The sequence below is a fragment of the Pantherophis guttatus genome, chromosome 4 (assembly GCF_059756535.1).
Source record: "Pantherophis guttatus breed Tessera chromosome 4, ASM5975653v1, whole genome shotgun sequence".
Taxonomy (NCBI): Eukaryota; Metazoa; Chordata; class Lepidosauria; order Squamata; family Colubridae; genus Pantherophis; species Pantherophis guttatus.
This window is the reverse complement of record NC_142066.1, coordinates 58,969,226-58,984,978: the sequence shown is the minus strand read 5'-3', so window position 1 is coordinate 58,984,978 and position 15,753 is coordinate 58,969,226. Positions and strand designations below refer to the sequence as shown.

The 15,753-nt window shown below is 38.5% G+C and overlaps 1 long non-coding RNA gene across 4 annotated transcripts; it reads right to left on the bottom strand.

The window, feature by feature from the left end:
* Nucleotides 1-1,135: 1,135 nt before the first annotated feature.
* LOC148114120 (uncharacterized) lies at nt 1,136-15,644 on the bottom strand. Of its 4 annotated transcripts, none has more exons than XR_015733868.1 (4): nt 11,082-15,644; nt 5,864-6,786; nt 4,890-5,056; nt 1,136-1,769 (listed from the first exon to the last, which is right to left on the bottom strand). It is a non-coding gene; the product is annotated as an uncharacterized LOC148114120 (long non-coding RNA). The 4 variants fall into 4 exon arrangements; XR_015733866.1 differs by having other exon boundaries at nt 4,890-6,786; nt 11,082-11,201; nt 12,230-15,644; XR_015733865.1 differs by having other exon boundaries at nt 4,890-6,786.
* Between the last annotated feature and the right edge of the window lie 109 nt (nt 15,645-15,753).

Genomic DNA, 15,753 nt, shown 5'->3' with positions numbered 1-15,753 from the left:
TGACCCAAGGCAGGGTTGGTCTGGAGAATACTCAGATAAGTCAGCACCTTAGAAACAAAAGATAGCAGGCTAGGCTAGGAAATTGAACCCTCCCCCTCGCCCCAAAAAACACAGTCAAATAACTCCCATACAATTGCCAAGAAGTTGGCAGTTGACAGGCCTGTTTCCGTGTGAGTCACCAAGAATCAGTTTGATGATGAATTTGCTTTATACACTCTTAATGGCCTTGGGAGGGTTGGGGGGAAAAGGAAACACTGTTATTGTTATTATGTATGCAAAGCAAGTAGTTTAAATTCAGAATGTAGCTGGAAGGAACCTAGAAGATCTTCTAATCTAACTCCCTGCTCAAGCAGGAGTCTGTATAACATTTCACACAAGTGGCTGTCCACCAGTCTCTTCTTAAAAACCTCCAGTGATGAAGCACCCAGAACATCTCAAGGCCAGCTGTTCTACTGGTTAATTGTTCTCACTGTTAGGAAGTTTCTCCTTAATTGGAGGCTGCTTCTCTTCTTGATTAGTTTCCATCCATTGTTTCCTGTCCTGCCCATTGGTGCTTTGGAAAATAAGCTGACACCCGCCCCCCTTCTTTATGGCAGCCTCTCAAATACTGGAATGCTGCTATCATGTCACCCCTGGTCCTCTAGACTAGCGAAACCCAATTCCTGCAACAATTTTTCTGATGTTTTAGTTTCCAATCCTTTAATCATTTTAGTTGCTTTTCTCTGCACTTTTCCAATGTCCCATTTTGTAATGTGGTGACCAAAACTGGATGCAGTATTCCATGTGTGGCCCTACAATACTGTTTCATTGTATTTATAGTTTACTGTCTCATGTTTATTAACTTTTGATGTAAATGTTTCTTATTCCACTAATAGTCAGTTTCTGGTCATAACGTGGTTACTAATAAAAGATGTGAATAACATCATTGGAGTTTAATGGCCGTAATATTCTGGATCCTTTAAAATGGATGTTTGTTTGTAGGTTTGGGTGACTTTAGTTTTCTCATACAAATGTAGAGAATGGCATCATCCATGCATCTGTAGCTTTCTAATAAACAATTTTTCTGCAGAAACAAGCAAAGAACTAAAGGGAGAGGGGAACAGTCATTCAAAAAGGCAAACTAAAAATCCCTATCTAAAGCAATAGCTTTATTCAGGAATTGTTTGTAACTTTAAATAAATTTTCCACATAGTGTATAAGAATTCACAGAACCGTGCAAAGTTTTAAAGTGTATATCTTCAAAATATATTATTTAATTTGAAGATTATTCAAAACAGAGATAACAGAAATTAAGATAAAATTACAGTTCATCAGAAAAGGTGCCACTTAATCCAAGAAGTAAATCAACAGAATCAAATAAAAATGAATATGGTCTTTAACAGAAATAGAATGCTTGCCAAGTCAAGGAACACAAACTGGCAAAAGATAATGGAAACACAATTATATTTTATTAAATAAAGAATGCAAAGAAAGGTTTATTTGGAACTAAAGGACCTCAGAATTTTTGCGACCAATCAAAACACTTTTAAATATAGTTAGGATGAAAAATCAGCCAGGAAGACAGTTGATATGTTAGGCAACAGAATCATTGAAGATGATCTCACCAGTAGAGAGGATTGGTGAAGTCTTTGCTTTTGGGCATATCCATTTTTCATCTTACTCTGGTATGAATAACAGCTACTCAACTTTTGGAGAAAGCAGGTATGCATGACATACATGACTGTATGCTAACAGCAGCCAACACTTTCCATCCATTTTTTTTCCAGGTTCTAAGTAAAAAAAAATATTTTTTTAAAAAAAAATTCTGGTGACTCAAGCCATGGTTTCTACTTTGTACTCTGTGCTTTAATCCCCTGTAAATAAATTTCTCTACTCCAGTTGTTTATTATTCCCTATAATGGGAAGTTTACTGACCTCCATTGCCTGGAACAATACAAATTTAGACTTCTTGTGCTTTCTTACAAATTCAGTTATGGTCATTATAACTATAACATTATAACTATGGACTCATTTTGAATTTTGTTTATTAAGAGAATTCGACAAGACTTCTGCCAGTTTCCCCCTCTAGCCCATGTAACAAGAAAAATGTAATATTTGCCTGCTGCAGTTACAGAGCACATACGGATGGCCTGAATGGATTTTTTAGATAGAAAATCTGAAGAATTGAAGCCAAGATTTTTGGCAAGAAGAAATCTGACACATGTCCACCCCACTGTCCCACAGACTGTGCAATTGAGATTGTGGGGTTAAGTTGCCAAAGCCAAAACTATATTCAATGACACCTAGGGAGATGGAGGACATTCATAGAATTTTTTTTTAACCAGGGGCTTCATTCAACCAGATAAATCAGTAGCCCTGTGCTTTTCAAAGAAAAGAAAGATGGGTCCCTTAGGCTGTGCGTCAATTATATATGCTAAACTATATATGCTTGGTGAATATGTCATTTCATTTCATTTCTCTAATGAAGGACATGTTGGGCCACCATTTTCACAAAGTTGGATTTGAGGGAGGCACACTACCAAGTGAAAATTAAGGAGGATGAATGGAAGACAGCGTCGAAGTGCCCTCTGGGTTGCTACCAGTTCCAGGTAATGCTGTTTGAGTTACAGGGCCCCCCAGCGGTGTTCATGCAGCTAATAAAGGAAGTCCTGCATGAGCACTTTTACAAGGGGGTCCCTGTGTATCTGAACAATATACCGATCTATAAGAAAACCAAAGAAGAGGATGTAGAATTGATTAGAGCAGGGATCACCAACCTTTCGGACCTCAGGAACCACTAAATTCATAATTTTAAATCCCGCAGACCACTAATATGAATCCAGTACACCGCTCACTGAAGTACCTGGACTTCCAGTGATGGGATGGGGTCCTTCAGGCACTTAGGTGGCTGCCTGTTTCTGCAACCTTAAGACACTCAAAGAGCCATTTGGACCCGTTTCCCACTGGGATCTCTCTCTCTCTCTCTCTCTCTCTCTCTCTCTAACTCTCTAACTCTCTCTTTCTCTATCATTTCTCTTTCTCTCAGTATCTCTCTCTTTCTCTCTCTCCCTCTCCCCTCTCTCCCCACTCTCTCTTTCTCTCTCTGCATCTCTCTTTTTCTCTCTCTTCTCTCTCTCTCTCTCTCTCTCTCTCACTCTCCTCTCTCCTCAAACCTGGGGATTTGGGTGGCATTTAAGTGGCCAGGATGCCTGCAGGATCCCTGACTTCTGAGGCAGGTGAGGCCCAGAGAGGAGGCACTGCGTAGGAGCCCATTTCTCATGTTGGCCGTGTGGGGGTTGCCCACGCAGAAGCCATGCCTTGGGGGGCCACCCTGAGCAGGTGCCGAGCTGGAGGCAGGAGAGGGTCAGTCCCCTTACCCGGTTCCCCTCTGCTGTTTCTCATCAAATATGTGTGTGTGTGTGTGTGTGTGAGAGAGAGAGAGAGAGAGAGAGAGAGAGAGAGAGGGAGGGAGGGAGGGAGAGAGAGAGAGAGAGAGAAAGGGAGAGAGAGAGAGAGAGAGAGAAACAGCAGAGAGAGAAACAGCAGAGAGGAAACCCTTTCAAACACCTTTGCCTGCAATTCTTTTTACTCCCCTCCATTGTTTCTCTCTCTCCCTCTCTCTCTCTCATTCTCTCTCTCACAGACACAGACATTTGATTGCTTGAAAGGGACGGGCTGGGCTTTGCTTTTATTGTAAGCACATGCTTCCCACAATCTTGCACAATTGCCTGTCCTTTTCTCAAGCAGCAGTAGGGTACAGGCGAGGGGAGGGGAGCCAATTCCGATGGGCTGCATGGCTTTCTGCCTCATTGTAGCAGCAGCCTAAGCAACATTTGAGCTCCAGGCCTGGCGGAGTGCAAACTGTGCTTGCTGCCTGCTCCATAACCACAAGGTGAGCTGCGGAACCAAGGGGCTCTCACCTGCAAGGTTGCCTGGCACTGTGGGCAGGGTTGGGCCAGCAAGAGTGTGCTGGAAACATCTCCAGGCACCCAGAGAGACAGAAGTCCCAGCCTTCGCTGGATCAGCTGATCCATGGGCCGTGGTTAAGGAGTCCAGCAGCCATGAGGTGACCAGGGAAGGGAAGGGCTGCCTCTTGTGCTGGCCATCCCCACCCCCTTCACTAGGGCTTATTTTTGGGGTAGGGCATATTTTGGGGAAAACATGGTAACTATAGGTTCACCCCCCCAAAAAAAATCAAGCTAGGGCTTATTTTTGAGGTAGGTCGTATTTTGGGGGAAACACGGTAACTATATTATTCTATGTTGTAACTATTGAACAGGCATACTTCCAAAACAGCAAAAGCAGTAAATAAATACTGTAGTAAGCACAATTGACTTTCAATGTTCACAATAAATTTTAATAAAAGAATCTAATGCTGTGACGGGATATGCTAAATTTATATATATTTAGCAGACTTTTAATTCTGCTCTTATGCTGGGAAATCTTGATTCTGACCTCACAATGCAGGAGAAACCTGTGTGTGAGCTGAAAATATCAGCCACCAATTAGCTTACAGGAAGGAACAATTTTGTTGGATGTTTAAAAGAGATACTTGAACTGACAAATAACTGGGTTAAAGTAATATTTATTTACTTTAGGCAGGGAAAAGAGATGTACTAGGGGGACTTCAAAGAATACACATAGACAGATATACACAAGTGTACTTTTGGTAGTTTACTCATAATTACTTCTGATGGGGTAAATAACTTTTAGTTACATTTTTAAAAAGACGTTATATTATGAAGGTAGTGGAGAGAAAGTGGAACTGCTGAATTCATTCTTTGTATTTTTGTTGACTTAAAAAGAAAAAAAACAATCCAACCTATCAAAAGCAGCACCACAGAAGACAGACTAAGAATGTAAATCAAAATACGCAAGTCAAAATATGCAAGAAAACAGTAAGAGAATACCTATCCCCTCTAGATGAGCTCAAATCACTAGGACCAGATGGATTACATTCCAGGGTTCTGAAGGAGATGGCAGATGTGATTTTAGAAGCACTATACAAAATCTTTCCAAGCTCCTGGTACACCAGGGAAATGCCACAGAACTGGAAAAGAGCTGATGTGGTTCCAATCTACAAAAGAGGGGGAGGAAACTAAAGAACAATCAGCCTGACATCAATATGTGGGAAAATCTTGGAAAAAATAACCAAGCAGTGCATTTGTGAGCACCTAGAAGCAAGCAAGATGATTACTAGAAGCCAGCATGGATTTGTTAAAAACAGATCAGTCCAGACAAACACTATTGTCTTTCAATAAAGAAGAATATTTGTAGCTCAATACTGATACTCTCTGAGCTTGTGTGTTTTCTTGCAGACATTTCATTACCCAAACTAGGTAACATAATCACTGCTTACCTAGTTTGGGTGATAAAATGTCTGTGTGAAAACACACAAGCTCAGAGAGCATCAAGGACCCCTACTGCCTTCTTTGACAAATTGACTACATTAGTGGATACCTTACTTAAACTTCAGTAAGGCATTTGACAAAATAGACAACAGCCTATTTCATGGTAAGAACAATGTGGGATAGAACTCATCATCACCAGATGGTGGTTGACTAACCATACTTAATATGAGGTCCTTAGTGGAACTACGTCTACATGGAGGGAAGCACACAGTGGGTTATCTCAAGGTTCCATCTTTGCCCCGTACTCTTCAATATCATCATAAATGATGTAAATGAGAGGAAAGAAGAGAAGCTCATCAAATTTGCAAAAGACACCAAGCTAGGGGAATAGTTTATACTTTAGAAGATACACTCAGGATTCAGAAGGATCTTGACACTGGGCCCTATCCAACAAAATGCAATTCAGGTAAGAAAAATTAGATCCTATACATAGGCAACAAAAACCAAATGCACAGATATAGAATAGGCGGTACCTGGATCAATATTAGTAACTATGAGTAGGATCTAGGTGTCCTAGTAGACTACCATTTTAAGTATGAGCCAGCAGTGTGTCGCAGCTGCCAAAAAAGTCAATACAGTCCTAGGTTGCATCAGCAGAAGGATAGCATCAAAAACAAGTGAATACTGCATCCACTTCTGGTCAGCACAATACAAAAAACATGTTGAGATCCTAGAAAGAATGCAGAGAGGAGCAACAAATATGATAAAGTATTTGTAGATTAAATCATATGATGAACAATTGAAAAAACTAGATATGTCTACTCTAATGAGATGGACTAGGGCAATATGGTAGCAGTCTTCTAGTACTTAAGAGGCTGTCACAGAGAACAGTGGGTCAACTTATTCTCCAAAGCACCTGAGGGCAGGAGAGGAAGTAACAGGTGGAAGATCATTAAAGAAAGAACCAACCTAGAATTTAGGAGAAACTTCCTGACCCTAACTCTAATCCTAACCTTTTGTGATCTTCTGACTAGCAAAGTTAATGGGAAGCCAAATTCATTCAATAACCATTAATGACAGCAATTATTCACTTAACAACTGTGACAAGAAAGGTCGTAAAATGAGCCAAAACTCACAAATGTCTTGTTTAGCAAAGGAAATGTTGGGCTCAGCTGTGGTCGTAAGTCAAGAATTATTACCTGTCTTTAATGTTAGTGCTATTTGGGCATTTGCCTAGGTTTTGTTTGTTTTGTTTCTATGGATTTGATACAATGGACGCAGAAACAGGATTCTATATATTTGTGTGAGAAAAGGCAAGGAGAAGTGTACCTTCCTTTGTGTATTGAGTTGTCTAAATATAGAAGATCAGCACTTTCACATTCCAGTCAGGACAGGATATGGTTTCTAGATGTACTAAAACATGGTTGGAATGTTGCTGGGTGAATTTTGCTCAAGCCTTGGATCAAAAAAACAAGTAATGCAGATTAACCTACGAATTAATCAATGTCATTTAAATAGAATGCACTGGGTTATTAAATTAATAATAGCATAACTGTACTACTTGCAATTATATTTACAAAGATGGCAACATATGTTTTATTTGATTGCATTTTTTTTTAAAAAAATTCCACTAGCAAGTTGTTTCTTAAATTTCTCGAGCAGTGTGCAAGATAATCTGAACATAATTTTATGAGTCTCATGGGCAACTATAAAGAGGAAACTATGATCTTTATACAGTATGTTAACTGTAAAGGAATGAAAAACTCAAATGCCCTCAGGAAGGAATGTAAAGTATTGAGGGTACAAAGGTTGCCTACCTTTCTGTTAGAAATCAAAGAAAGATACAACACAAACTTTTTCTCACGAATGAAGGCAAACATAGACTTTTCTGTTTAAATGGTGCCTGGAAAGCATGAAGGAAGTAAGAGCACAATCTTAACAGCCACACAGAGTGACAAAGTTCACTCTGAAGATAAAAGTCATATTTCTACTTCTCTGCCAAAGAAAGGCACTTGCTAACAATGAATAAACGAAGTAGAAAATAAATGACTAAAAATAGTTTTAAAGCACCATTAAAAACCAATGACTAAAGCATCACCCACCCACCCAAACTCGTCAGCAAACTCAACATGCTTGCCAAAAGCCTATCTGAATAAAATATTACTCCTCTTGGCAGAAGATAAGAGTTCACCTGGAATCTAGAAATCAGCCACCAACTAAATGTCCTTTCGCAGTGCTAATGAACATGGTCCAGTAAAGAAGAAAAGGGCCTCTAGAATAGATCTTAAATCTCAGCCTGGTTATAAAGGAGGAGGTATTTTAAATAACCACAGGCTCTCATTAGCTAGTAGTTTAATATTGTTTCAAAATTTTAAATTATGCACATAGAAAAGTAGCATATAAAGCACATATAGTTGTATTTTTACATCTGTACAACTCTTAGAATTAAACCCACAGGTTTTATTATTGGAAATAGAGACACAGAAGTACTTTGTGGGTGCTAACTGAATCAGCTTAATAGCTTTGCACCCAAATATTGCTTGGGTTACATACTTTCTGAATTTTGTGCTGTAGTTTTTGACTTTATTTTTTATTTATTTTTTATTTTTATTTTTAATTTGATTTATATGCCGCCCTTCTCCGGAGACTCAGGGCAGCTTACACTGTGCTCAGCAATAGCCTTCATCCTTTTGTATATTTATACAAAGTCAGCTTATTGCCCCCACAAACTGGGTCCTCAATTTACCTATCTTAGAAAGGATGGAAGGCTGAGTCAACCTTGAGCCTTGGCGAGATTCGAACCTGCAGTAATTGCAGGCAGCTGGTCTCAATAACCAGCTTAATAACAGGGTGCCTTAGACCACTGTACTACCAAGGCTCTTTGAAGAAAATTCAATACTTTCAATACAAATTATCCTGGCTCAAGCAACTCAAGCCATCAAGGTTGTTTTGGCCTAATGTACAGCAGCATAGGCTAATAAAATATAATATCTAAATATGAATAAATAAGGTAGTTTTTTCATATGTATGAGTGAATATAATTTTAATAAACTAATATGAAGAGGGAAAAGTCACATAGCTGGATGTTTTTAAATTATTTTAAGCAGAATGGGATTAAGTTTATATGTAAGCTTTACGAGGGATGAGTTTGACATGCTTCTAATGTTCTAACATTTTTTTGTCAAATTTCATCCCATTCTGGGATAAAACCATGAAAGGTACAGCCTCATATTTATTCTCACCCCCACATACACACACCCTTGCTACATAATGGGAGGTGGAAAGAAGATTTCCCAAATAGAGCTTGAGAATTAGGAATTATTGGCATGAGTGAGGTATAGATCAACATAAAGTCAATTCCTGAATATTTAGAAATACTTTATTTACTAAACTTTTGTAATCTGAGATAGATGTTCCTCATTCCAATAATAAAATTGCTTGCTTCATTTAATAAAGGACTCTTTTTGTTTAGGTTATACCTCATTCACAGGATTGTAATTGACTTTAGGAAAAATACGTTTTTCTAAATGGAGTATTTATTTTTATCCCACCTTTATTACTTTTTATTAGTAACTCAAGATAGTGAAAACACCCAATATTCCTTCCTTCTATTTTCCCGACAGCAAGAGTCCTGTGAGGTTGATGGGGTGACTGTCCCAAGGTCATTCAGCCAGCTTTCATGCTATAGTGGGATTAGAACTCAAAACTCACAGACTCCTGATTTCTAGCCTAGTGTCTTAACACTGGGACAAACTGACTCTCAAATATTAAATGAAGTAAATAAATATTCATGTTTCTCTGATAGTTTTATCTAGCAGCCTCCAAATCCAAAGTATAGTTAGTTAGGTAAATTCGATTTGCAAGTTCCCCTCGCTCATTGACCATCACTGAATACCTCACTAATCTGGCCAATGATGAACTATTTAATGTGGTAGTCATAAGCTGAAGGATGACATGGCTTACTCAGTGGGAGGGAAGAGATTTGAAGCTTTTCAGGAAATAAGAATTATTTGGTTTTGGCTTGAAAAGAAGCTGAACCACTTCACAGTTTAGAGGAAAGTAGTTATGTTATTTTTTATTTTTTTTTGAGTTGAAGTTAAATTAAGTCAAAGTTGGTTCATTGCTGCATTTATGGAAAAATAACACCCATCTACCAAAAGTTCACTGATCACCCAACCAGCTTTGTATGAAATCAAATCGATACCAAATCGAAACCAATTGGGAATTGGCTATATGTATTGGCTATATGTTTATTGTTTGGAAGAATGAGCAGAATGGGTGTATGATTAACTAGATTTGACTCATTATCTGTTGCTGGAAATTGTTTGAAAATGATTAGTGAAATACTGTTTTTCGAACTGAAAGTGTGTTATATTAATCAGTTGGGTGACTTGGGCCAATCACCCTTTCAATCCAATCCACCTCACAGGTTTGTTGTTGTGGGAAAAATAGGAGGAGGAAGGTCAGGGAATATGTTTGCTACCTTGAGTTATTTGTAAAAAATAATATAGGCAGGATATAAGTAAAATAAATAAGTAAGCTTATTTGAATTCATATAGAGATATTTTCATTTCCAGCCAGAGTTAACATAATTTACAAAATCTTATATTTTACATGTCTGTTTGTGTCTTGAAGTTTAAATCCAACCCAGTAGTCATTGCTAGTGTCAATCACGGAGCATCTTCAGGGTTGCCACAGTCGGGCTGGCTGGAGTTATGGGAAAAGGAAGGGGGAGTAGAGATAACTGAGGGAAATATGTAGCCAAAATAACATTCATTCTTCTGGGAACCAAGGACACTCTTACCAGCAACTGGAGGGGCATGGATGGGAGGCATTTAGGATGGGGAGAGAAACCTGATTGGGGCATGTGATGGTTGTGTGTAATGTGGGGAAGAACTTTGGATTTGAACTGGATGGGGAAAACCCAGGGGACGTCAGATTCGGGTTTTCACCAACTGTGCCAATATGACATGCCTAATAAATCTATACTTTGAGGAACCCTGCCTTGGAGTTTTGATTTCCTATGGGCTGTTACTTGGAACCCTGACAGCTGGAACTACAAATGTCCACTTAATATACTTTGGTTGCCTAGCCAACTGAAGCAGCAGTTCACATGCTGTAGCAGAGTTTTCAGAACTGCACTAATTACTGTTCGAGTACTTGGTCTAGTCTGTTAGTTTAGAGTGTAATAAACTGAAATTTATGACTATTCTTATCAACATGGTTACAATTTTAGTGCTCTGTTTCTTATCTTTTGGTCTTAATACATACTCTTCCCAACTTGTTCAGTCTCTCCTATTAGTCATCTAGCTCTTAAAAGCAAAACTTCCATAGACTTTCAAAGGCTCTTAGTAAATTATACACAGGAACATTCTGATGGAAACACCAGAGGCTCACAAAGGACTGATTGAGCCAAAGAAGGCATAGAGAAGAGTGAGCGTTGTCTCAAAATGAAGGGAAAAGGTATAGCACAAATGGGGCAAGGATGAAGCCCCACAAAAACCTATCTTTTCATCTTACTCTATTGACAAATTAGATTTGCTGACTAATCTTGGGATATTGTGAGATGTTGATGCTGGTAACCTATTTTTATAATTATGACCGATACCAGAGAACATATTTTATGTTGTACTACTTCAATTACCAAACTTTCTACCCAGCAATGTGCATTCAGTCTACTTTTCTCAGTGGGAAGAGGGTACTCAGTGCCTCAGGATAGGCCTTTTAATGAAAAGATTAAACTCCTCAAACCTCAATACTCTATGTCAGGCACGTTGCATCATGTCTAGTTTGGCCCTCAGTTCCTGTTGCTCCTAGGTAGGCCCAGCAAGAGTGATAAGGAATTTCAATGATGCAAGAAGGGATCCAAATCTGTTAGGGAAAAAAAAGGGTGGGGCAGGATATAATGTACCCATATAAGGCATTGCAACCATTGCTAAAGTAAGAAACATTACTCCTTCCAACTGAGCAAGCATATGATTTTTTTTCACTCTTCCCAATCCAATCAAATCTTGGAAATAAAACATCTGAAATAGATTTTATTTGCTTTTTATCTGATTTTCATGCTTAAGGAAGGACTAGAACTTACAGTCTCCTTGTTCCTAACCAGCACTTTAATCATTACATGCCTCTTGATGGTATTTTAATTCTGTGCCCAGGGCAGAATCTCCTAATTGGATGACCAGATTCACATATTGAATCTTGAATGGATCACTGCTGAGATCCCATTTTGGCACCAAGTCAGTTAAAAGGCACTTGACTGCTGCACTGGCATCTGCCATTCTGCCCACCAACACGATAAATTACCAAAAACAGAAATGGAACCATTTTTGTTATTGGAAGAGAGGTTGGCAAAATATAGTTCAAATAAAAATGGCCAGATCAAGCTGGGGACTGCAGAGAAAATGATCAGAAAGAAAATCCTTAATATGTGCCTATGGAAAAGAGAGCTATGCTGTCAAATGCTGCCCATTGCTCAACTTTCAAGCCCTCCTCCCTTTTCTTTCCCAATCACATGGATAGCAGTATTATTAAGATTTTGGAAGGAATACCAGAAACCACATTTTACATGCTTTCTCTCTTTATTCTCTCCTTGTCACGAGGCTGCACACTTGGGACTTCAGATATCCAGAGTCCATGTCCCGAGGCTTGTGGCTAGGTAACAATAAAAGATTTTTTAAAAATCCATGGAATATGCCCTTTGTGTTTGGTCTGCTGGCTGTATGATTAGGAATCTGCTGTGCTGTGTAGATGTTCAATCATGTTTATACCCCTGTTGTTCCTTTACCTTGGAGGATGCTGATGAGTAGCCATGCATTTTTACTATGAGAGACAAATCCACTCAATTGCTTTTCTTAACAATTTAACTTTTTTCCCTTAGAACAAAATTCTAACTTTACCTTATTACTTGTTTCATTCCTCCTTTCTTTTACCAGGCAAAAAGTTAGTCTGAAATGTCTTGATTTCTGCCAGAGCGTTGCTTGAGGAACCTATATATAATGAATGCATGCCTCCTCACTATAAATGAGTTGCGGACTGTTTGACTGATCCACCTGAAGGCCAGACAAGGAATAATGGATGGAAACTGACCAAGGAGAGATTCAACCTAGAAATAAGAAGAAATTTTCTGACAGTGAGAACAATCAACCAGTGGAACAGCTTGCTTTCGGAAGTTTTGGGAACTTCATCACTGGAGGCTTTCAGGAAGAGATTGGACTGCCATTTGTCAGGGTCTCCTGCTTGGACAGGGGGTTGGACTAGATGACCTACAAGGTCCCTTCCAACTCTGTTAATCTAATCTATAAAGTTTCAATGATTCTGCATTCTTGAGTTGGAAAAGTACTTAGTATGCATACGTGAAAGCTGAGAATTCTGCATGCTGTATAGGTAGTCCTCAATTTACAAGTTAATTTTGTGACTGATCGAAGTTACAATACCAAAAAAACGATGTATGACCATTTATCACACTTACGGCTGTAACAGCATCCTGATGGTCATATGATCAAAATTCAGACCCTTGGCAATTGATTCATATTTATGACCGATGCAGTGTCCCAAGGTCATGTGATCACCTTGTGCGACCTTCTGACAAGCAAAGAGAATGGAGAAGCCAAATTCACTTAGCAACCACGTTACTAACTTAACAACTGCAGTTATTACTGATTGGAGCCTCTGCCAATCAGAGTAGAAAATACTCTACTGCAAGATCAAAACGTCATAAGCAGCATATTCTGCAAAAGTAATTTAAGGTGGATAAGAAGAATTGGTGGTATTTCTTCATAATAAACTATGTGCTACAGTAAGGGTAACAGAGTTGGAAGGGACCTTGGAGGTCATCTAGTCCAACCCCCTGCTCACGCAGAAGACCTGTACTAGGGATTTGAACCACCAAATTGCCGACCTTTCTGATCAACAAGCTCAGTGTCTTAGCCACTGAACCACCTAGTCAGGCTGGGAAGATGTGGTCTTTCTACCCCTGTAGAAGCTGATGCAATATGAGTGAAATGACATTCTAGCTAACCAAAAATATTGTGCATATATAAGTTCCAAAGGTGCTTTTTCAAGAGGTAACTGGACTCATCCAAGAAGCAAAACATCTTTAAAGAAAAACCAGAAAGTCCAGTTGCCTCTTGAAAAAGCATCTTTGGGACAACCATGACCTGGATGACTGAGAATCTCCATAGACATCTGCATATATAAGGTATTGGCAAGCATATCACATTGATTTCAGACTGTAATCACAAGAGAATGGAAGAAACATTTTCTGAAAATGAAGAAAACTGTAATGGAAAAAATATCATTTTGAACCTAGGTGATTTCCCAACTTGCCTAAATTGAGTTTTCTAGAATCACACAACTATTGTTGTACCAAATTAACAGCAATGAAAATATGAAATGACATACAGTACAACCTAATGAGAAAAAGATAGACAGAGACAGAGAGAGGGAGGGGGAAAAGTCACACGATCAAAATTCAGATCCTTTCTTTCCTTTTTGCACACTCCCAATGCAGCTTCAGGACGGAGGCAAAGAGAAGATAGATATGGCATTCGTAGATAAGCATGGTCTTTCTAGGATTTTTTTTCACTGGCTACAACCAGGAAGGGACAGCTAATGCTCTAGTAAGGTTTATCAATTTTGATCACCTTAAGATGTATAGACTTCAAGTCTGGGCAAACATGGGAATCAAATCCTATTGGCTGGGGAGTTCTGTGAGTTGAAGTCCATAAAATTTAAAGTTGCCAAGATTTTTGGCAATAGGGTTGATTTGGAGAAATGGTTTTGTGTTAAAACTACCTTTATCTAAGACAACATACTATGCAGATCTTTAACCATAATAAAGATTTGATTTGCTTAGTTAAGCATATACTGTAAGAATGAGGCTACTAGGTATCATCATTCCTAGTACTGCTGATGTTGATTCTACTGGCTAAAAGTCACCTCTAGTGTTACGTTCTGTTCATTATAGCCCATATTTTTATTTAAAGTCCTGACTTAGCCAGGAAAAGCCCAGCACAGCAATAAGTATCTAGCACTATTTGCTGATGAAATTGTGATAATGAATGACTTAGCTAGGGCTGAAGAAATATATAAATAGCTGATAGATTACAGTTATCAATTGCACAAATCTGGATTAAATATCAGCTACTGTTTAGAACTAGGCGAGTATCATTTTAATGGTGTCATGAATCATCTGCCAATAAACCTAAAGGTTATTTAATCCATTATTGGTTATTGCACATTTGGATTGCTAAAATACGTATGACCGCTAGAGGGCAGCAAAAGGATACAGTAAGTCCTCCTTGTAGAGCCAGTCCCTCTAGAAGTTAAGGTATCAGGCCAGAAACTAGGAGATCATGAGTTCTAGTGCCACTAGCCACAAAGTCACTTGGTCTAGTCATTCTTCATTCTCTTTCAGCCCTAGGAAGGAGACAAGTGCAAACTGCGTCAGAAATATTGCCAAGAAAACGGCAAGGCCTTGTCACCAGGAATACAAACAAATAAAACCTGACTTTGGTTTTGAAGAAACTAAAATAGAGTAACAGTTATTTGCTTCCATCTAGTGGCCATCAAGTAGGATGTCCCACAGGTGCTTTTTCAAAAGGTAGCTGGACTTCCCCCCTCCCATCAAGTAGGATGATGTGCTAACTCATTTCTCCCCAGTATGTCCCCAGCAAAACCAGCTTTAAAATTGTATCTGTGTCTTAGCATCACCAACACCACATTCAGTATCTCTGAATGATCCCATTTTTCTATATCACATAGAGAGTCCTCTGAAACCTTGGTCTGCAAATCTACCGACATTAGAGACACCGTATCTGGGTTGCTAATGTAAGAATAACCATTAGGTGAGTTTTTGTGTACCTCTTTGCTGCCATTTACTCATTGTTTGGATGTTTTCAGCCCAATTCTGATATCGCTATTTAATTACAACATTTCTTCACAGCTTTCCATATATAGATTCTGCATAAGATATTTAACAGGACAATTGCTTATCATATATACATGCATACATACATTCCATTTTCTTTTGTCAATAATTCTCAGACATCTACAGCGCATATCTAATAATACTTAAAACCAAGTAATTGATAATCATAGGTCAAGTGTGACTTTTTAATTGGATCTTCTTTCACTTCTGGAATCAATCCGTTCCCCCTCAGCCCTGATTTTTTTTTAATTAAATGAGATTACTTACCAAAGGTCCTTAATAGGTGGATATAAGATTGTTTTATAAATACAGCTTTATAGATCTGTTCCTATTGTAAGAACCTACATGCTATTTTATGAAAGTGAATCAAAGGGATTTTGAAATTTAATGAATTTAATCAATTATATTAAGCTCTTCTATCACTTGATATATTTGATTTGAATCAACAGTACTGATACATAGATAAATAAGTATTGATATAATTTCTTTGTA